Here is a 22,153-nt window from a genome sequence, read left to right on the forward strand (position 1 = left end):
CCTCAGTTGGGGGATGCACAGAGTTCCTTTGCAACCTGGAATAAAAGAAGCCAGGAAATACGTTCCCCAACCTCACTCTTCTTTCACCTTTCACCTGTGAGTGCCTCCTATTGGCTGGACTAACTGGAAGCCAGGGGAGATGGTTAATTTTATGTATTAACTTAATTGGTCCACGTGGTGTGGACCAAAGCTTTCACAACAAAACGTGGGGCTCCCAGACTCATGGTCAAATGCTATTCTGTGTATATCTGTGAAGGTGTTTTCAGATAAAATTAACCTTTAAATCAGTGGGCTTTTAGTAAAGCAGATTGCCCTGTACAGTGTGGTGGGCCTCATATAATCATTGATGGCAGGACTGGAACAAAAGATTGAGCTCCCAGAGCCAGAGAGATTTTCTCCAGGAAAAGTCTCTGGACTTGAACTGGAACATTGGTTATCTCCTGCCTTCAGAAGCAAAGTGAAACACCGCTTTTTCCTGGATCTCTAAAACCTTCCAGGCTCCAGACTGGAACTATGCCATTACCATTCCCAGATTTCTAGTTTCCCAACTCACCTTTAAAATTCTGGACTTGTCAGACTCCATAATTGCATAAGCTAATTCCTTATAATAAACCTCGTTTTATATATGCACCAAAAATAAATAAATAAATAAATAAAAGTGCATTTTCTCTACTAATTATAGTGACATACGTGACATCTTCATACATTCCACCTGTATCCAAAGTTATTTCACAATAACAAATTTTGGATAATCTTTCTCACATAAAATAGAATCATTTCTTACTTATTGATTCTGGCAGGGGTATCCAAGCTTTTGGTGTCTCTGGGCAACACTGGAAGAAGAAGTGTTGTCTTGGGCCACATATTAAATACACAAACACTGACAAAAACAAAACAAAATCTCATAATGTTTTAAGTAAATGTACTGTTTTGTGTTGGGCCACATTCACAGCCACTCTGGGCTGCATGTGGCCTGTGGGCCACAAGTCAGACACTACTGGAATAGGGAAAAGATTGAATGAGCAAAAGCAAGAAAGCACAGGAAGTTTTCAAAAATTTATAAAACTATATCATTGTTTTAAGTTTTGAATTACCAAAGCTTTCAGAAACATATTGATAAAGCTAGTTGAATTTTTATTTCTTATACATTTTAGGTAGTAGAACATAACATTTTGTTTACATTTTCAATGATTTTATCATTTACTATAAAATTCATCATCTTACTACAATAGTAATGTTACTGCCAGTTTTGTAAAATTTTACCAAAGACCCTTAGGTGGATATATATGTATTTACACATATATATATGTAAATACCAGGGCTCCACTTCTTGAAAATTCACCATCAGAAATTAGAAAAACAAACTCACGAGTTCCTAGATTTTTATGTAAAGCCTGATTTTCTACTAGATACGTTAAAGGATTAAGACTGCACAAGACAAAACTTACCTGTAGCCAATTTCAGCCTGTAAGATACTAATTTGTGATCTCTATGAATGTGCTCATTAGTTCACATATCACTACCATGCCACCAGAAACAGAGTTAGAAGTCAAGGCTGGGGAAAGGGTGACACCAGTACATTCCAAGCAAGGGGCGTGCTATAGACTTCCACTACTTGAGCAATGGTACAGATCTACCAAAGTGTCCTTGGTGGCTGTGGAATGCTATGTCAACTACCTTAGAGCAGTTATTCCTATTTTACTTGTTTTGTGTTGAGGTGCATAGCCAGGCAGCAATTATAGTGATAATGACATTTTCTTTTTGATTCAACTTATAGTGGTTAAGTCAGTTACATCCAATAGTTTTTTCCCATTTTGGTGGTGACATATAATATACAGTGCAGGAAGATGGAAGCACAAAAAGGACACAATTTTCATCTCTATTTTCCAAAATATCAGCAGATACTCTGTATTCCTCTTCAAAATAAGAATTCCTTGTCTGGTGAAAGTATAATCCTTTTTCTTGCCTTTTGGTTGTCAATGTTTGGGGATAATAATACTTTTCCAGTGTGAACTCAGGAAATGCTCCATAGAATAAAAGAATTCAAATATAAAACACATGGTCACAAAAACTTATACTGCAGAAGGTGAATTAAAAAATATACTTGACATATATTCTGGAGACAGCTACAACAGAGATGGAATTCCCTTTGAAAGTTCCAGATATGATGACTCTGACCAGGCCATATTACAACAGCTACTTAAATAAGATTGTGTCCAAGACCCATAACAAACTTATGCAAACTGATTTCCTCTAAGATGTTAGTCACAGAGTTAGCAAAGTAGGTCAAACTTTGCATAACAGTTGTTTCTAAACACATATTTGGCAGAGTGAATAATGTCTGGCATCAATGTACATTTTGTATTCAAGCAAAACTAGAGAAGGAGGAAACTGATTCATTCAGAGCACTGTTCATAGAGGGTCTACCAGAATATTCTACCAAGTCAGTTTTTATGTGGAGGTCTGTTCATGTCATATGGGACAAGAGAAACACCTGGAAAAGGATGATATCTAAGGTGTTATTATGTGCTGAACTGTGTCTCCCCGCAAAACTTATATGTTGAAGTCTAATGCTACCTCAGAATGTGGCTCTTTTTGAAGACAAGGCCATTAAAGAAGTAATTAAGCTGAAATGAGGTCAGCAGTGTATATCCTAATGCAATCTAACTAACGTCATAAAAAGAGGAAGTTTAGACACTCAGGGATGTGAGCACATAGAGGAAAGGTAATGCGAGGACACAGTGAGAAGGTGGATGGATATCTGCAAGCCAAGGAGAGAGGCTCTAGGAGAAACCAACCCTGTGAGCACCTTGATCTTGAACTTCTAGCCTCCAGAACTGTGGGAAAATAAGTCTGTCTTGTTTAAGTCACCAAGTCTGTGGTATTCTGTTATGGAAGCCCTAGCAAGCTAGTATACATGAGCTTGACAGGTTACAAGGGAGCAACCATGCATACGCATCTATCTACTTCACAAGTGTGGCTCAGCAGAAGGTTTGCATTCGGATCTAGGACTGCTAAACAAGGAGTATGGCTCCTATGAAAGGAACAGTCATCGAATCTATCAACTGAAATTTCTGTTTTTCCTAAGATCTTTGCTGGTATGACTTTAGAAGTTGGAAGCAGATAGTTAAATTTGGTGATGTTTTCAAACGAATTACTATTAGAACAGAATGACTTGTATTCCCCAAAGGAAAGAATTATATTAGGTCTGCAAAAACTCAGGAGGGGTGAAAGACATTTAAAAATGCAACTTCAGTGTGGTGATTGCAGGGTGGGGAGAGATAAATGGGAATGGAAAAATACAATTAAAAATAAAACTAAATAAAAATGAAGCTTCAGAACACTCTAAGAGGTAAAAGGTGTTAGACATTTCACTTTCTGATGTAGAAGACAGATGTCTGCTAACAGTAGAAAACCATTTAAAAAAAGGAGCATAGTCTGTTATGATTAATATGTCAGTCACATACACATGAAAATAATCATTGTAACAACACAAAGTAGACTTACCAAATGATTAGAAGAAATTGTCCTTGCTCTATAGCTTGTTTCCAAGAAGTAAGTAGCCTCTATTTGATAACATATATGATAATAATAAATGGTAAATAAATATACATATTTACAAATCATTTTTAATATTAAGGTTGTGACTATTTCTGAACTTTATTTGTATTACCAGTTTTAAAATATATTGTACAAAGAGATCTCACTAATCAATAGCATTGTAATAGCCAGTTTCTTATACTATTTCATCTCCTCAAAAGAATAAGTAACAGGGAGAGATGATTGAAAGATATATTTTCAACATTTTTACTATTTGATATCAACTCCATTCCATTACAGCATAACTCATATTTTTTTAAAAAGTTCCCTAGTCAACCGCCAACATGCTTTCCATTACTATATGTTAGATTTTCCATTTATAGATTTTCATATAATGAGAATCATTCAAAATAGTTTTGTGCTCTTTTGTTTTGCATTTTGTTGTTGAAATACACACATATTGTTGCACGTATCGGTAGTTTTTCCCCTTTTATTATTGAGCAACGCTCTAGTATGTGAGTATTCACAGTTTGTTTGTCCTTGCACCATCTTATGTACATGGGCTGTTGACCATTTTTTTGCTACTATGAATAAAGCTACTACAAACATTCACATGCAAATTTTTGTGTGGGCATATATTTTCAATTCTCTTCAGTAAATACCAAAAAGTAGAAGAGCTAAATCATATGGTAAGTGTATGGCTAACATTAAAGAAACTGCCAAACAGTTGCCCAAAGTGAGTATATCACTTTACATTTGTACATAAAACATATAAAAATTCTGAAATCCAATACTTTATTGCTACTATTTTTAATTTCAACAGTTTCTAGTTTGTGGGTAGTAGAATGCCCTTCTGCTTTGGATTTGCATTTTCCTGATGCACGATGATGCTGAGCATCTTTCCATGTGTTTATCGGCCATTTGTATATCAGCTTTTTAGAAGCAACTATTCGAATTTTATGCTCTATTTTATTGGGTTGGTTTTCTTCTTAATACTGAGTTGTATTAGTTACAGCTGTAAGTCTTTTGCAATACTTGTACTACAATATTTGTAGTACAAGTATTTCCCCCACACTTGGCTTCCTTTTTCATTTTCTTAATGAAATATTTCAAAGAGCAAAAATTTAAAATTTTTCTAAAGTTCAATTTATCATTTTTTCTTTAATAGTTGACAGTTTTTGTGTCTTAAAAAGTTTTTGCTTATCTCAAGGTTGAGAATACTTTCTCATATATTTTATTTTAGAAATGTTTTATCATTTTAATTGTTACATTAAGCTTATGATTCATTTCAAGTTAACTTACACCATATGTTATGAGATAAAAGTCAATGTTCTTTTTTTTTCTGGTTTCAATATCATTTGTTTAAAAATATATTCTTTAATCTATCCAGCACACTAGCATTCTTGGCCATAAATCAATACAACTTATAAAAGTGATATGTTTCTGGACTCCCTAGTCTCTACCATTTATTTATAGGTCTATCCCTGTGCCAAGCCACACTGTCATAATTATTGCCTTTTATAAAAATAAAAGACATATTTAACTACTCTATTCCCTCAATAATCTGAAACAGAGTAGTTGGGAGTTACTTAGCCATGTAGGAACAGATTTAGTAACATTGCCTTCAAATGAAAGAGACAACTCTAATCTTCTTCAAATGACAGTAGTTCCCCCTTTCTGAGATTTTCCTTTCTGCAGTTGCAGTTACCTGGGTACTGTGGTCCAAAAAATATTAGAAGGAAAATGTCAGAAACAAACAATTCATAAGTTTTAAATTGCTCACCGTCCTGAGTAGTATGGTTAAATCTTTCACCACCTGGCTCCATCCACCTGGAACACATATCATGTCTTTGTCCAGCATGTTCATGCTCTATTCCTTACGCATCTGCTTGTCACCTAGCTGTTCCAGTTACTGGATTAACTGTTGCAGTATCCCAGTGCTTGTGTTCAAGTCACCCTTATTTCACATAATAATGGCCCTAAAGTGCAAGAATAGTGATATTGGAAATCTGGGTATGCCAATGAGAAGCTGGGAAGTGCTTCTTTGCTTCCTCAAGTGAAAAGGTGAGTAGAGTACAATATTGAGAGAGAGAAAAAGAGAAAGACAGAGAGAGACCATGTTCACATAACTTTTATTATAGTATGCTGTTATAAGTGTTCTATTTGATTATTAGTTATTGTTTTTAATCTCTTATTGTACCTAATTGATAAATTAAACTTTATTATAGATATGTATACACAGGAAAAGGCAGGGTTCAGTACTAGCTGCAATTTCAGTCAACCACTGGGAGTCTTGAACTATATCTTCCACAGGTAAGTGTTGGGGGGTGGAGGGCCAGGACAATGTACCTGTAAAGAGAAAAATAAACATCTAAAATCATTTTATCCAGATCCAGAACCAAGGCTTGTGGGGACAGTCATACAGAAAAATATGACAGCATGGAGTCTAGAGAAGACAGCACCTAGAGAAAACCATGCAGGATGACAGAGTGCCATCCTGACTGGGAAACACTTCGAATGTGTCTGAGTTGTGCTCTGAGGGCAGTGGCTATCAACAATTCAAAGTGAAGAGAAATTAAATCTGAATTACAGGACTCCCAGAGAAGGATTTAAAAGGAAAGTTAATAAGGGACGTTAATAAAAAGCCAAAAGAATGAAAAAGTAATCTTAAAATGTCAAATGAATCACAGAGAATGTTATAGAAGTAGAAGATAGGCAAAAAAAAAAAAAAAATGATACAACACATGCATTTAACTATCATGAAAAAGAAATTAATGGAATATAATTAATATATAAAACTTTCTAGAAATAAAAGAAGACCAAAATATACATATTGAAAGTCCCCACTCTTTACCTGAGAAAACTGATGTATTCTGATAAAACTATTATAGACTTAAAATCAAATTAAAAGGAAAGAATAATATCTTAAAGGATTTAGGGAAAAAGAGATAGTCATTCAGAAAGAGAGGGACACACTGTTGACAAGATTTCTCAGCAACCACATACAAAGCAAAAAAAAAATGTGGACTAGAATTTTAAAGAAATTCTATAAAACAGGTTAGATTCAATGAGTTTTATATCTAGCTAAGCTACTGTTCATTACCAATAAAAGCCAATCTATTGACCATTGACTGCCTGACAACTGCATATTAGGCAATACAAGAACAGAGCAACATTTTCAGAAACTCAATAAAATAAATTTGGAGCCAAGAATTTTATATTCAACCAAGCTATTCTTCAAATGTCAAGGCTATAAAAAGGTAGCTATAAACTTACAGGATCTCAAAAAATACACTATTTATGAACCTATCCTGAGAAACCACTGGAGGATGAGTTTCATCCAAGAAAGCACTTAGAAACTTTAGCAACGGACAAATGGGTTTAATCACTTATATCTCTAAGACAAAAAAAATTGTGAGACAAAGGAGAAAAATAATAAATTTTGAATATTCTCACAAAACAAAAGTAAGACATTTTAAAATAAAAGGAGAAAAAAGGAAGAAAGTAAAATAAGTTCATTAATTGTTATATAGTTAAGAGGTAAAAGTTTAAAGATAAAATGCAAAGTTCAAAACTATTCAACAGAATGAAAAATAAAGAAGCAAGTATAAATGTAATCACTGTGATAAAATTTCAAACATTTCTAAATACCAAAATAATTTTAAGAGTAAATAATTACAAACAGTAGACTATAGTATAACATTGTATACTGTAAGCATAAAAAAGTAAAATTACATAACTGAGACCTAATAGTCATATTAATAGATACAAATTAATATAATTAATCTTTTTAAATAAATTGCCAAATAGGCTCATAAAGCAAAATTCAAAGCTATATTACATACAAGAGACATACCTAAAAAAGCATCTTTAAAATGCAGAGATGAGTATCTAAAAAATTAAGAGATGAGTAAATATATACATGGAAAATGGAAATAATAATGACAAAATTTGATAGCATAAAATTCAGACCAAAAAGCATAAAACACTACAAAAAGAGTACTTCATATGGCTACAAGCCAAATTTACAACAAAGTTCTAACAATTATGCAACAAAATAATAAACTTCTTCATAAATCAGAAAAAAATAGATGAACAAAATAGATATGGACAGAAAGCTACAAAAAGTAGATTCTTCAAAACCTGCCAACAAAGAAAATTCATGGACCAGATGGCTTCACTGGTCAATTCTACCAAACATTTAAAGAAAAATGAATGCCAATTCTTCCCAAACTCCTCCAAAAAACATAAAAGGGAACACTTTCCAACTCACTTCACAAAGTTAAAAAGTCATACCATGACCATCGCCACCTCTGACTCCTGAAGATTAATGTCTTTTCCATCTCTATAATTTTGTGAATTAAAAATATTATACATATACAGCATGTGACCTGTTGAAATTGAATTCTTATTTCAGCTGCATAATGCCCCTGAAAAACATCCAAGTCACAGAGCATATCAATATTTTATTCATTTTTATTATTGAAGATTTGTATGGCTATGCCACACTTTGCTCAACTATTGAGGAACATTTCTGCTGTTTCCAGGTTAGGGCTATCACAAGTAAAGCTGGTATGAACATTGTTTATAGGTCTTTGTGTGGACTTAAATTTTTATTTCTCTGTAATAAACGCTTAGGAACTTATTTGCTGACTCATATGATAAGTGTATTTTTTTTTAACAAACTGCCAAAATTTTCCACAGTGGGTGTATACTGTTTTACATACCCACCAGAAAGGTATGAGACATTGAGTTTCTCCACATCCTGAGCAGAATTTGGTATTTTTACTGTTTTTACTTTTTGCTGTTCTAATAGATGTTTGATGATTTCTCACTGCGGTCTTCATTTGCATTTTCCTGATGACTAGTAATGAGCAGATTTTCACGTGCTTGTTTGCCAATCACGTGTCCTCCTCTTCAGTGAAACGTGTCTCTGTATTCTTTGCTTGTGCTCTAACTAGATGGTTTCTCACTGTTGCGTTTTGAGCCCTTTGTCAGATAGGTAGTGTTCAAATGTTTTCTTCCAGAGTTTAACTTGCCTTTTCATTATCTTGATAGAATTTGTCAGAAAGCAAAAGTTTTTTATTTCCATGATGTCTAATTTTTCATTTTTTTCTTTTTTTAATAATGTTTTGGATGTCATATCTTAGAATTCTTTGCCAAACCATAGTTTCTCAAGATTTTCTCCTAGGTTATCAGCTAAAAGCTTTATAATTTTATGTTTTACACTTAAATTTATTCAATTTTTGACTTAATTTTATATATGGTGTGAAGTTTGTCAAGATTCAATATTTTTATGAATATCTAATTGCTTAAAACCAATTTTTTAAAAGACTATTCATTATCCATTGAATTGCATTTACGTCTTTGTCAAAAAGCCATTGGCAATACTTGTGTGGAACTTTTTCTGGGTTTTTACTTTGGGGTGTTCATTGGATGAGTTGTATTAATTTATACTTTTTAATGTATTTGTCAATTTCATCTAAAGTAACAAATTCCTGTGTGGAGTTGCTTATTCTCTTATTAGAAACTTCAGTGTATGCAGATACTATAGTATGATCCTCTGTGTCAACCTGATAACAGTAATTTCTGTCTTGTCTCTTTTTTTACTTGTCTGTCTTTCTGGGATTTTATCTATTTTACTGAACTTTTCAAATGAAAGCTTCACTTTTATTTCACTAACTTTTGTTTCACTAACTTTTTGAATTGTGTATCTGTTTTCAATTTCATCAGTTTCTGCTCTTCTTCCCCCCGCCCTCCTCGCCCCAACTATGGATTTATTTTGCTCTTCATTTTCTGGGTTCTTGGAATGGCAACTTAGATTATTTATTTGAGATTTTCCTCCTTTTCTATGTAAGCAATTAGTGCTATAAATTTTCATCTCAGTACTGCTTTAGCAGTGTCCCACAATTTCTGGTGTTTTACTTTAATTTTCACTAAGTTCAAGTATTTGTTATTTGTCTCAGGACTTCCTCCTGGACCAATAGATTAATTAGAAGTGTCCTGTATTGTTTTCCAAGTGTTTAGAGGTTTTCCTGCTCTCTTTTTGTTCTCAATTTCTAGTTGTAGTGCACTGTGGTTAGAGACCACACTCTATGTCACTTCAATTCTTTAAATTTGTTGAGCTTTGTTTTATGGCCCAGGATAATATTTATCTTGGTATATATTCCATGGATGCATGAAAATAATATATATTCTGCTGTTGTTGGGTAGATGGCTTTGTAAATACTGATTAGATCCTGTTGGTTCAAGCATGGTCTTGTTCAATTCCTCCATCATTGATGACTTTCTATTTTTCTTTATCAGTTGTTGAGATAAGAATACTGGAGATAAGAATACTGAAGTCTTCAACTACAAGGGCCTTATCACCCTGGCTGTTGTAGCTTAGTGGATTGAGCGTGGTCTGTGAACCAAAGGGTCTCAGGTTCAATTCCCAGTAAGGGCACATGCCTGGGTTGTGGGCCAGATCCCCAGTAGGGAGTGTGTAAGAAGCAACCACATATTAATATTTCTGTCCCCTTCTTTCTCCTTCCCTTCCCCTCTCTCTAAAAATAAATAAATAAAGTCTTTTAAAAATAATGGGCTTGTCTCTCTCCCTTCAGTTCTATCAGTTTTTGCCTCAAAAATGTTGTAGCTCAGCTTTTTGGTACATACAGGTTTAAGATTCCTCCGTCTACTTGGGGAACTGACTCTCTGTGACTCTCTTTGCCCTGAAGTCCACCTAATCTGATATTAATGTAGCCACTCCTGCTTTCTTTTGATTAAGGTTTGCATAGTGTATCTCATTCACCTTTCAAATTCACACTTCCCCATGTTATTGTAATTGAAATGAGTTTCCTGTAAACAGCTTATAGCTGAATCATGCTTTTTTGTTTTTGTTTTTGTTTTTCAATCCACCCTTCCAATCTCTGTTTTTTAACTGGTGTATTCAAACTATTTATGTATATATTTTTTGTAATTAGCGATATACTAGTGTTACAGGACACAACAAGGGGGGCCTGGGATGATATACTATTATTGAAAGAAGGCCCCGGGTCCGTTATGTCCGCCGCCAGAGGAAAGACGTCTCTCAATGCCAGAGATTCGTGAAAAGGAAAGGAAATGTTTATTTAATGTTATACTAACTTAAAGTAGTGACCTAATGTCTATCAAAAAATCCTAAAGTCCCTAAAAACACCCACAAACACACAGTCCTTCCTTCCTTCCCCCTTTGCCCAGTCCAGAGTACCATATCTCAAGAAAGGAAATAGAAGTCCATGGCTCAGGCAGTCCTCTATTTCTTCTCAGTTAGTACTCCATCTCGACTGGGAGACCTCCCTGGGTTCCCGGCACCCTCGGCTGAGTCGCCAGGATCTCTGCTAAAACCAGGTGGTGGTTCCCCTTTCTAAAGCTGTGGGGGTCCCCACTCTGCCAGGCCAAGTGGTTCTCTCCTCAGGGCTGCCGCGTGGTTCTCTTCTCAGGGCTGCAGGAGTCTCCACTCCATCAAGTCCGCGTGGTTCTCCTTCTCAGGGCTCCGCATGGTTCTCTCCTCAGGGCTGTGCATGGTTCTCTCTCTCTGGGATGCGCATGGTTCTCCCCCAATGGCTGCACATGACTCTTCTTCTCAGGGTTCGCATGGCTCTTCTTCTCAATGGCCACCAAATCTGGGTTTTAAATCCCCGCGGCCAATCTTCCTCTGTAGCCCCATTTCTGACTCCTCCCACACTCGGCTTCACATGCCGGAACTCGTGTCCTTCCAGCTTTACTGGGCTGCCATCATGAGTCTGGGCAGGTGTGGCCCCATGTCCTGGAGCCAATCCTCTCTGAGCTCCCATGCAGGCACTGTAACTCAGGGGACCCGCCCCCCCCCCCCCCAGTTACATCTGGGTGGGGAAGTTACTTCCATTCCCCTGCCTTAGAGCTGATCACAGCTACTTCACGTATCTATGCAACCAGTCAAAGGTTATAGATATGCCAAACTGTTACAGGGTGCAGCCAAGAGGGGGGCCCCAAATAGGCATTTGAAATGGGCTCCAGAACTTAAGGTGTCCAGGAGATTTTGGGATGTCTCCATCCCTCCCACTGCCCAGGGTGTGGGTTGGGGGAAGTGACAAATGGAGCAGGGCCATTGAGAGCTGTTTAGCATAGCAACAGTCTTGCAGCTAAGCTCTCAAGTGGTCATTTAACATATCTATAGCCTTTGACTGGTTGCATAGATATGTTAAGTATCTGTGATCAGCTCTAAGGCAGGGGAATGGAAGTAACTTCCCCACCCAGATGTAACTGGGGGAGGGCGGGTCCCCTGAGTTACAGCGCCTGCATGGGAGCTCAGAGAGGATTGGCTCCAGGACATGGGGCCACACCTGCCCAGACTCATGATGGCAGCCCAGTAAAGCTGGAAGGATACCAGTTTTGGCATGTGAAGCCGCGTGTGGGAGGAATCGGAAATGAGGCTGCAGAGGAAGATTGGCCGCAGGGATTTAAAACCCAGATTTGGCGGCCAATGAGGAGAAGCACGCGGACTTGATGGAGTGGAGACTCCTGCAGCCCTGAGAGAGAGGATCACGGCCATTGGAGAGAGAGCCACACAGCTTTAGCAGAGTGAAGACTCCTGCAGCTCTGAGAAAGGGAGAACCACGTGGCCTTGACAGAGTGGGGAGCCCCCACCCCCGAAGCTTTAGAAGGGGGAACCACCACCTGGTTTGAGCAGAGATCCCAGTGACTCAGCCGAGGGTGCCGGGAACCCAGGGAGGTCTCCCAGTCGAGAGGGAGTACTAACTGGGAAGAACCAGAGGACTGCCTAAGCCATGGACTTCTATTTCCTTTCCTGAGATACGGTACTCTGGACTGGGCAAAGGCGGAAGGAAGGAAGGACTGTGTCTGTGGGTGTTTTAAGGGACTTTGGGATTTTTGATAAAGACATTAGGTCACTACTTTAAGTTAGTATAGCATTAAATAAACATTTCCTTTCCTTTTCACGAATCTCTGGCACTGAGAGATGTCTTTCCTCTGGCGGCAGACATAACGGACCTGGGGCCTTCTTTCAATAATAGTGTGTCATCCCAGGACCCCCCTTGTGTGTTCTGTAACAAAACGACCACACCAGAGCTTAGCTGCAAGGCTGTTGCTATGCTAAACAGCTCTCAATGGCCCTGCTCCATTTGTCCCTTCCCCCAACCCTCACCCTGGGTGGGGGGGGGGATGGAGACATCCCAAAATCTCCTGGACACCTTAAGTTCTGGACCCCATTTCAAATGCCTATTTGGGCCCCCCCCCTTGGCTGCACCCTGTAACACTAGGACTTAATTATGTCATTATTTTTGTTTTCTTTTTGTTCTCTTTGACTTTATTCATTGCTTTTTTTTGCCTTCCTGTCAGTTACTTGAACTTTTTTAGAATTCCATTTTGATTTACCTATATTTTGAGTGTATATATATTTCCATTGGTAGTTACTCTAGATATTATATTGTATATATATAACTTATCATAGTCTACTGTCGTCAACATTTTATCAGTTTGAGTAGAGTATAGAAAACTTCCCTTTATGTTTATTTACCTTTCCTAATATATAATGTAATTATCTATAATTTTTCTTCTATATAAATAAAGAACCACATTATACAGTACTATAAATTAGCTTCAAACATAAATATAATTATAAAAATATGAAAGACAAAGGAAATTCATTTTTTATTCTATTATTTCTTCCCTTTAATGTTGCCAGATTTCTTCTTTTATCATTTCCTTTCTATTTATAGGTCTTCCTTTACCATATTCTTTTACAGTAGGTTTTCAGGTGGCAAAATTCTGTAAGTTTTCCTTTCATTCTGAGGATATTTTAATTTCTTCTTCATTCATTAAAATGCTTCTCTGGATATACAATTCTGGTTGGACAGTTCCTTCAGCACTTAAAAAATGATATCTATTTCTTCTGACCTCCATGATTTCTAATAAGAAATCTGTTGTCATTCAAATTGTTTGCTATGTTTCTCTGTGGCTGTCTATAGGACTCACATTTTTTCTTTCATTTTCAGAAGTTCAATTATGATGTGTCTTTGAAGTCATTTTATTTATTCTTTTTTTGAATCCTTTTTAAATTCTATCTTCTTTCTTCTCTCTTTCTGAGACATCGATGACGTAAATGTCATGTCTTTTGTTAAATTCCCCCAGGTCCTTGAGTCTCTGTTCACTTTTATTGCCAGTCTATTTTCTCTTTCATTCAGATTAGGTAATTTACATTGCTCTAACATCAAACATATTTATTCTTCTACTGGCACTATCCACTGAGTTTATTTCTTAGCTATTGTATTTTTCAGTTGTAAAATATCCATTTGGTTCTTCATATCTTCTATTTCTTTCTGAGAATATCAATTTTTTTCACTTCTTTTTTTTAGTGTATTCATATTATTTGTTGAAGAATTTTAATGAAGGCTACTTTAAAATCCTTGAGAGGTAATTCTAAGATTTGTGTCTTCTCAGTAGTGGCATGTAATGACTTTCTTCACTCAAATTAAGATTTCCAGGTTCTTAATATAACACATGATTTTCTATTGAAATCTGAACATTTGGGGTAATATAATATGAGGCTCTGAGTCTTATATAAATCTTGCATTTTAGCAATCTCTCTCTGACATAGCTCCAGTGGAAGGAGGTAAATACCACTTGGTTAGATGCCCAGATTCTCTGCTAGACCTCTGTTGAGAACTAGAAAGTTGAGACTCTGTGTTAGAGGTAAAAAATTTAGGCTCCTCAAATGGCCTCCACTGATGCTGTGCATAAGTTGGCCTCATTATCTTTGAGTGGTGGTGAAAGAACTGACTCTTGACTAGGCCTCTGACAGCACCCTACCAGATGGAGGTGAATTCCATGCTCCCATTTACACTGGTAAATGGTTTTCTTTGCTTGATGAGCTGTTCAGTAATTTACTTTGATTTAAGCCTTATTTCAATATTTTAACATTTAAGAAATTTTGCTTTGATGATATTCCATTTTTAAATTTCTCTCCCCCCCCCCCCCGTCTCTCTCTCTTTCTCTACTACAGAAAGCTTCATTGTTTCCCTTTGGTTCAATGTATGGGAGAGAGTGGTTAAAAGGATGCCTAGTGGTTTCAGGGAGAGGTTCAGGCAAAAGCCAGACACTAGGTGAATGTAGAGGCCTATAGACTCCAAAGACTCCTAGTCATGCTCAAGGGTGAGCCTTTTGAAGAAATATTTGTCCCACCCAGCCTGAGGGCTGGCAAGTCTGTGGAAGTTAGTCAGGTGGGTAGCCCATTGTTTCTACCAACACCATTGGCTCCTTGTTACCACCCAACAGGGATGATGATCCTATTTCCCCACTCAGCCTCTGGCACAACCACAGCAGGGATTTGGGGGTACCTTCGGGTATTCAGACTCTCCACTCCATTGATGGTGGGGTGAAGGTTGGCCACAGTGCTTCCTATGGCATTTGGCTAGAGTAGAACACTGATGATCAGAACCTTCCTGTCTTTCTAGTGAGCTCTTTCCCTTGCCTTTTGGCTTGAGATAGGCTTTTATTGGCAAATTCTTATCTGTTCCATTTGGCATTATTGGATTGCTGGCCACTGTAGTTCCCAGTGTTGGAAGACGAGTCATAAAAAAGGGTCATGAATTTGACACTGTATCCCTGGGTCCTAAGTTCCTCACAAAGTTTGCCTTCTTTTCTCTAATTTTCAGTCTTCTTATGTTTTTTCAATACATAATATGCAGGAGTTTTAGCTATACTTAGCAGGAGGAATATGGAAAGTGTTTTACTCCATCTGTTGCTCTCAATGTCCTTAGCTCTTTAAGTGACTATTCTCACTAAAAGGCTAATAGTCTTAATCAAGTTTATTTTCTATGGACACATTTCTTCATCTGCTGCAATCAATCACAATTAAATTAACTAAACATTGGTAAACAGTGTTCCTTGCTTGGTGGACAAATAAGTTGCTCAGAAATTTACTTTGATTTCAGCCTTATTTCAATATTTTAATATTTTTGATGAAGTTTTGCAATGATGATATATTTTATTTTTTAATTCCTAATTTTTCTGAACATTGCTTCTCTATGAGTAGAGCTGTCACTGAGTGTTTAACTTAATAAAGTTGATGAATATAGTATCATTTTAGTACAGCTATAGTGTCACAATAAACACATGCTTTGCCATCTAATTCAATAAACAATTAATCACCTTTCATTCTTCCTTAAAGGTATAACATTCAAAATCAACTTTTCTTTTCTTGTTTTAACATGGTGGGTAGACACTGGTAATAGAATAAATGAATAAATAAATGTTATGGCACAGTAATAGGTAAAGCTTCAAAATGCTGTTAACTTCTAACCAGGTTGTGGTAATTGATAGTACTGCAAGCTGCAATGAAAAGTGATGAGAGTGCAACATATACCCTTGTTACAACTACTCAGTCTAATTGTTCCAGTAGGAAAGCAGTCACAGGCAGTACAATCAAATGAGCATGACTGTGTTCCAATAAAACTTTATTTGCAGGCATTGTAATACAAGTCCAGAGAGAAAGAAACTCAACACAAAAGAGTACACAGTGTATTATTCCATCTGTGTATAATTTTTTAATAGGCCAATGTTATCTATAGGCAAAAAAATAGAGATTTCCTAGAGGGGGTGCAGAGAAAAGAGGGTTGACTAGTAGGGGATATGAAGGAACATTCTTGGGTTACAGAAATGTTCTATATCTTGATTGGAGTATTGGTTACATGAGTGACCAATCAAAACATTATCATTTATCAAAACATTAAACTGTACATTTAAACTGTGCATTTTACTATGCATAATTATACTTTGATAAAACATTAAAAATACAATGATAAAGCATTTTATTAATACAAATAGGACTACTTGAATAGGTTGTTTATTGAATAACATTTGATTCATGTCAAATTTCTTGAGTTTGACAGCTGTATTTGTGGTTATATAGAACAGTATGCTTGTTCTGAAATAATATGACTGAAATATTTGGAAGTTTAGTATCATAATACTTATACCAACTTCCTCTCAAATAGTTCAGCCAAAAAAAATCATTGTGTGTGTATTTGTGTGAGTAAAGAGAGGGAGCAAAGAAGTACTTCAAAAATTTAGTAACTAGTAATCTATAGGTTTGAAAATTTCAAATTAAATTTTGAAAAGAAAAACACATAGATTCCAAAACAATAATCCCTCAGTAGAAAGATATTTATGGTAATAATGAGTTGGATAATTCTCTTGAAAACCAGTATTTACTTGAGGCTGGATAGTAAAAAGCTAAGGCAAGTGGAATGGGGAAAACTGAGACAAGAAAGTTAAAAAGGCCAAACAGTTTGAGCAACTTACTTTCAGTGAATTGCAAGAACTTATCTCCCCTAACCAAGAGTGAATGGTTCATACCTCTCCTCCCTAACCAAAGAATATACAGTTTAAATCTATCTCCCTGTTCTGGGAGATAGAGAAAGAGACTCAGCGTCATTTGTGCCAGCTAAACCAAAGGACAGATGAAGTCTGGGGAACAAATAACAAAAACCCCATTAAAAGCCAGACAGACTCAAGATAAAAGTAAAACAGTAGAGCAGACCAAAGAATATTCCAAACCCCACCCCGTGCACTCATTTTGACACATCAGCATATTAAAAATGCACCTGGAAAGTGGATGAATATAATGCTGAAACTCTCCCCTAAGATTCTCACCTACAGGAAAAAAAAAAAAAAAAAGATAAAAAGCCCTCAGGACAAAAACACACACTCTCTAGAGCACTCCCATGCCCCTTCTCGGGCATGAACCTTTTATTTCCTCCTAAGTTCTCAGGGACCCCAGGAAACTCGCAGCCAAGGGAGCAGTGGGGAGTGGCAGCTCGACCAGGGCTTACCTTGGATCCTATCCCAGGGCCCCTTTTTCTCTGACTTCCGCGTGGGTAACAGCAACCCAGCCTGAGCTCACTACTTTCCTGTACCGTTTCTAGGGAGCCAAAGTGGAGCACTGCCTAGGCTTTCCCCTCTTACTTCTTCTAACCTATGTTTTCTTTTTGTTTCACTGTCCCCAGCCTTAATATACATATTATCAAGTCACGTGGACTCGTGCTGGGAACTCTCCCACACAAAGTGAAGAACCCACACGCTACAGACCGGCCTAAGGTTGACCTGCTCCAGGCCGGTGCCTGACCAGTAACATGCCGATCCTGTTGGGAAATGTGCACTAACCTCTTAAGAAATGGAATGAACTTATTTATGGTTTTGTCATTGTAAAAAGTTTTAAGGTAATAAAAAATTTACCACCAATCCTGGCCAAAATACAATCACCTTTAAATAAAGTACCATATCAATAGTTATTTAGAGTAGTTGTTATTTTTTGGACTGAAATTTTCTAAAACAATAGACCCATACAATCAACACAGAATTAGTTTCAAAGTATTATCTGTCATTAAGTAAAGCTTTGATGTTAACAGGAAGACCACAGTCTTAAAGAATTGCAGTTACTAAATCTTAAAGAAAAATATCACAGCCTCTGAAACTAGATTTGTGCCACATCTCAAGCCAACGATGGCTTGTATTATTACTTTGAATTTAAGAAGTAACTTTTGGGGGATAGGTTAAATGCTGAACAAGCGAATATACCTTACATGTTTTCATTTCCAAGACGTGATCACGTTAGTTATACATTTCACTTTGTAAGTAATCATGTAAATACATTTCTTTATTTTTACATTAAACTGTGATTTATTTCTTGACTGTGGAAACATTTTTGTTTTGTGTTGGTCCTCTGTATTTATATTTATAGTATACTTCTTCAGATAATGGACCACATTTTATACATTTTTTTTATCTCCTGGCAATTTCCATATGACAGACTTTAAAAAAATACTTGTCGATTAATCAGAAATTGTACTGACACATTTATGACTTTGTGGAATATTTGTCAAAGCAGTGTCACACAACCTCTCTATTTTCAGGAGGCTCAGGCTACATTTTAATAACTGATTATTATTAAAATATTTCTCTGTCAAGGCCTAAGACTCTAAAATGAAACTTGAGAATTTTTGTTATTAATATTTTTATTTTAAAAAATGATACTCCAAAAGAGGAAGCTATCAGCATGATAAAAATTATGAAAGAAAATATCCCAAGATAGATAGTATATCATATATTCTTTAAAACAAAAAGTTAATGAAAGAAGGAAGTCCCTATGGTAAAACTCTATAATATACTATAATAAAATTCTACCCTTTCTGTTTGAGATAAAAATAATAACAAGTAAAGAATATTGCTAGAATTAAGTGACAAAAAAATACCAATAGTGGAGAAATATGCCCTGCAAGAATGGAAAGCCTTATGCCGCCCATCTAGGAAGGCCACACAAAAATGACCTGAGCCTCAGAGAAGACTCACTGTGTTGTCGGATAGCCAGCCTTATGCCAACACTGTCCTACACTACTGGTTTTGCAGACTGGCAGTGATTACCTTTATTGGCCTAGAGAACATAAGCATCATGGGTGAAAATCACCATAAAAATAAAAATCTCAGGCTTTATTATATCAATTAAAGAAAACAACAACCCATTAATCAAAATTTAAAAAAATTCAACTATCCTCCTCAATTCTCTCTTTTCCTAGCTCCAATGACCAAACTAACAATTATTCCAAAGGATATTAAAGTAAAATGTTGGAAATTATATGTACAGCTGACACATTTCATCAGTAGTACCTAATTTCTTAATATCATTTTCAGAAATACTGTTCTGGAGAGCATGAATTAAAAAGCCCAATACCACAAATTTTCTTGGGCCTACACTGGGAGAAATAATCAACTCCTAGTGAGAAGTCATTACTGCTGCTCTCACAACTTCTGGTTTCCTCCAGTTTAGACCTTCACTGAGGATCTACTGACTTCCGGCCTAATGTCCCTCACTGAGATTCCAAGATCTCCCTCAGGGTTAAGCTAATCACTTACCTCCCTTTTCTCCCAACCAGTCTCAATAACAGGCTCCTCCTGCCTCTACGTCACCACTTCCCAGTCAGGATGCTGGGGTATTTGGTGCCCACTAAAGATTTATTTAGGGCAATGTCCCAGAGCCTAACCGCATGGAGAAGAGAAGACATTTGCCTTAGGTAGATCAACAAGTTGGGCTTGAAGACTTCACCAGTAGAGAGAAAAGGTGTTCAGGGTGAGGCATAAAGTTTGTCACCTTCTTCATTCAGAGCACTCTGATGTCATGTTTGGAACCTTAAGAAGCAATGGTACTCTTGAATTACTTATGTGTCAGAGCAGAAGTAATACCTCATGTACAGGTATAGCCCTGGTATGAGATTGGTACTTTGTTGGGACTGAATAAATGATCCCATGAAGGCCAGAATTATAAGACAGTCTGATGTCAAATGTACACCTGAAGACCTCCACACGTATACCACCACTCTCCTAGCAACCAGGCAAGCTCCCTGTATGTGTGAGAATAAAGTGAATTAGCACTTCAGTGAGAGGCCATGCTCTCCCACACCTCCACCCTGGCCCAGGAGAGCTGGGTACGAGTGCTGCCCAATGTAGTGAGGAGGAGAGAATTTGGGGGAAGTCATGCAGCTTTCAGATGGAACACGCATTACCCAGGGGGTGACAGGACTTGTGCCTGTATCGTGGTGGTGAGAATGGGGTCTGTGGTCAGACTGCATGGGCTCTGCCACTTGGTGGTTAAGGCCTTGGACACATTTCTTTTTTTTAACTTTATTTTTATTGTTGACACTGTTACAGATGTCCCTATTTCCACTCTCCTTTGCTCTCTCCACCCAGCCTCAGTCCCTGCCCCCATTCCTCTCTGACCATCTCCACACTGTTGTCTGCGTCTATGTGCTGTATATATATGTCTTTGGCTAATCCTTTCACCTGCTTTCATCCATTCCCTCTCCCTTTTGACAGCTGACAAACAAAATAGAAACAGAGGCATGGATACCTGGAAGTTTCTTAATTTCTTGGACCCTCAGGTTCCTCACCTATACAATGGGGAGTGGGTTCTATTAGGATGCTTCCCAAAGCAGCCATCACCGTTTATATGAGGTTAAACATCATCCACAGAAAATAGTACAGTGTCTAGCACATGGTGGATGCTCTAGATACACCAGCCAAGATTAAGGTATTATTATGACTAAAGAGATTGGAGTCAGGGGCAGCAAAAGTCATAACCAGGAAGGTAATGGCATGTACACCAGTGGAGGGATGGAAAGGTCCAAACAGGGTAAAAAAGACAAAGTCAGTGTTTGAAAGATTAGGCCAGATGATATACCAGGTGCAGGAGGGTCTATGAGGCTGGACATTCTCTCCCTGGAGTTTGATGGTTGGCATGAGACTTGGGGCCAGATGAAGAACTTAATAAATACTAAATAATCTACTCTACTCCATGATCAATAATGTAAAACCATACTACATGATTATATGTAGCAGCATTCTTTCTCCATCATATAGGAGAATCCATTTCCAATCTGATGTAATACACCACATTCTAAAATATGAATATAAGTCTTTTAAAAGGAGGTAATTAAATAATGAAAAAAGCTTTGTCTTTTAAAGATATTTTAATAACTTTAAGACATTATATTTAATTATAATTTTTAAAAAACTAAGTTGGGTCTCAATTATAAAACTAACAGATTAATTAGTTGAAGACCAATGGTACATATAAACCACTGTACCTATACTATGCACTGTAATGTAAAAATTATTCAATATCAGAATCTTACTATATAAACACCTGTCCATATAACCTTTAAATTGTATTAGTTCTTAGCTTTCTCCCAATCCTTGCCTGGTTATGTTTTATAATGTTGCTCTGTGGTATTGTCTGTAAAATAAATGGCACTGTTTTCTGTCTTATGTATTTTAAACCTTAATTAGAAAATATCTGTGTACTAGTTTTGTATATTCTCTGGAGTTTGAAATTAGTAAGTGGTTTATATCTTTATATTATGATGAACTTTTAACTACTGGTAACAACAGAAGAATTCAGTAATCTCAAAGTCTTTTTCTTGTAGATATAATTTTTTACTGGCTCATAGTTTTAGTTCTGGTTATTCAATATTAATAGAAAACATTGATTATTTCAAATTGGGTATATAATAGTGTACCTAAATTGAGTGAATAAAGTAATTATGTAAATATGTGCTAAAGTCTCAAGATTTCACTAAGGATTTTTTTTCAGTAAACTTAAGAACATATCTATCACATCAATATGTTAAAGATTTTCATTTTCATCCTTCTAACATTTGCTAGTATATTTTGCTATAGCTTTTCATTTAGACATAGATTACATTTTTAATGTTACCATATTTAGTTAGTACTCTGTATACAACTAAGTGGAAACCCCTTACTCTGAGAGCAATTGATAGCATATCTCCAGGTGATAGTCATAAGAAAACTGGTAAGAAAGCAGCTCTAATCTAAAAAGTATGGATGATACATGGTGAAAGGAAACTCAAAGTAGGGCTTTGGGGGATTCAAACAGAGTTGACCAAAACAAGCAGAGTAAGGATCTAGACCTGGCCCAAGGAGAAATTTTGAAAATTAAAGAAAGTATTGCTGGGTTTTGCAAAATTAACACCATGATGTGAATGGAATCCTTCCACAATATTTTAAACCTAAAATTCATACTGCT

This window comes from Phyllostomus discolor, chromosome 7, assembly GCF_004126475.2.
Source record: "Phyllostomus discolor isolate MPI-MPIP mPhyDis1 chromosome 7, mPhyDis1.pri.v3, whole genome shotgun sequence".
NCBI classification, from domain to species: Eukaryota; Metazoa; Chordata; class Mammalia; order Chiroptera; family Phyllostomidae; genus Phyllostomus; species Phyllostomus discolor.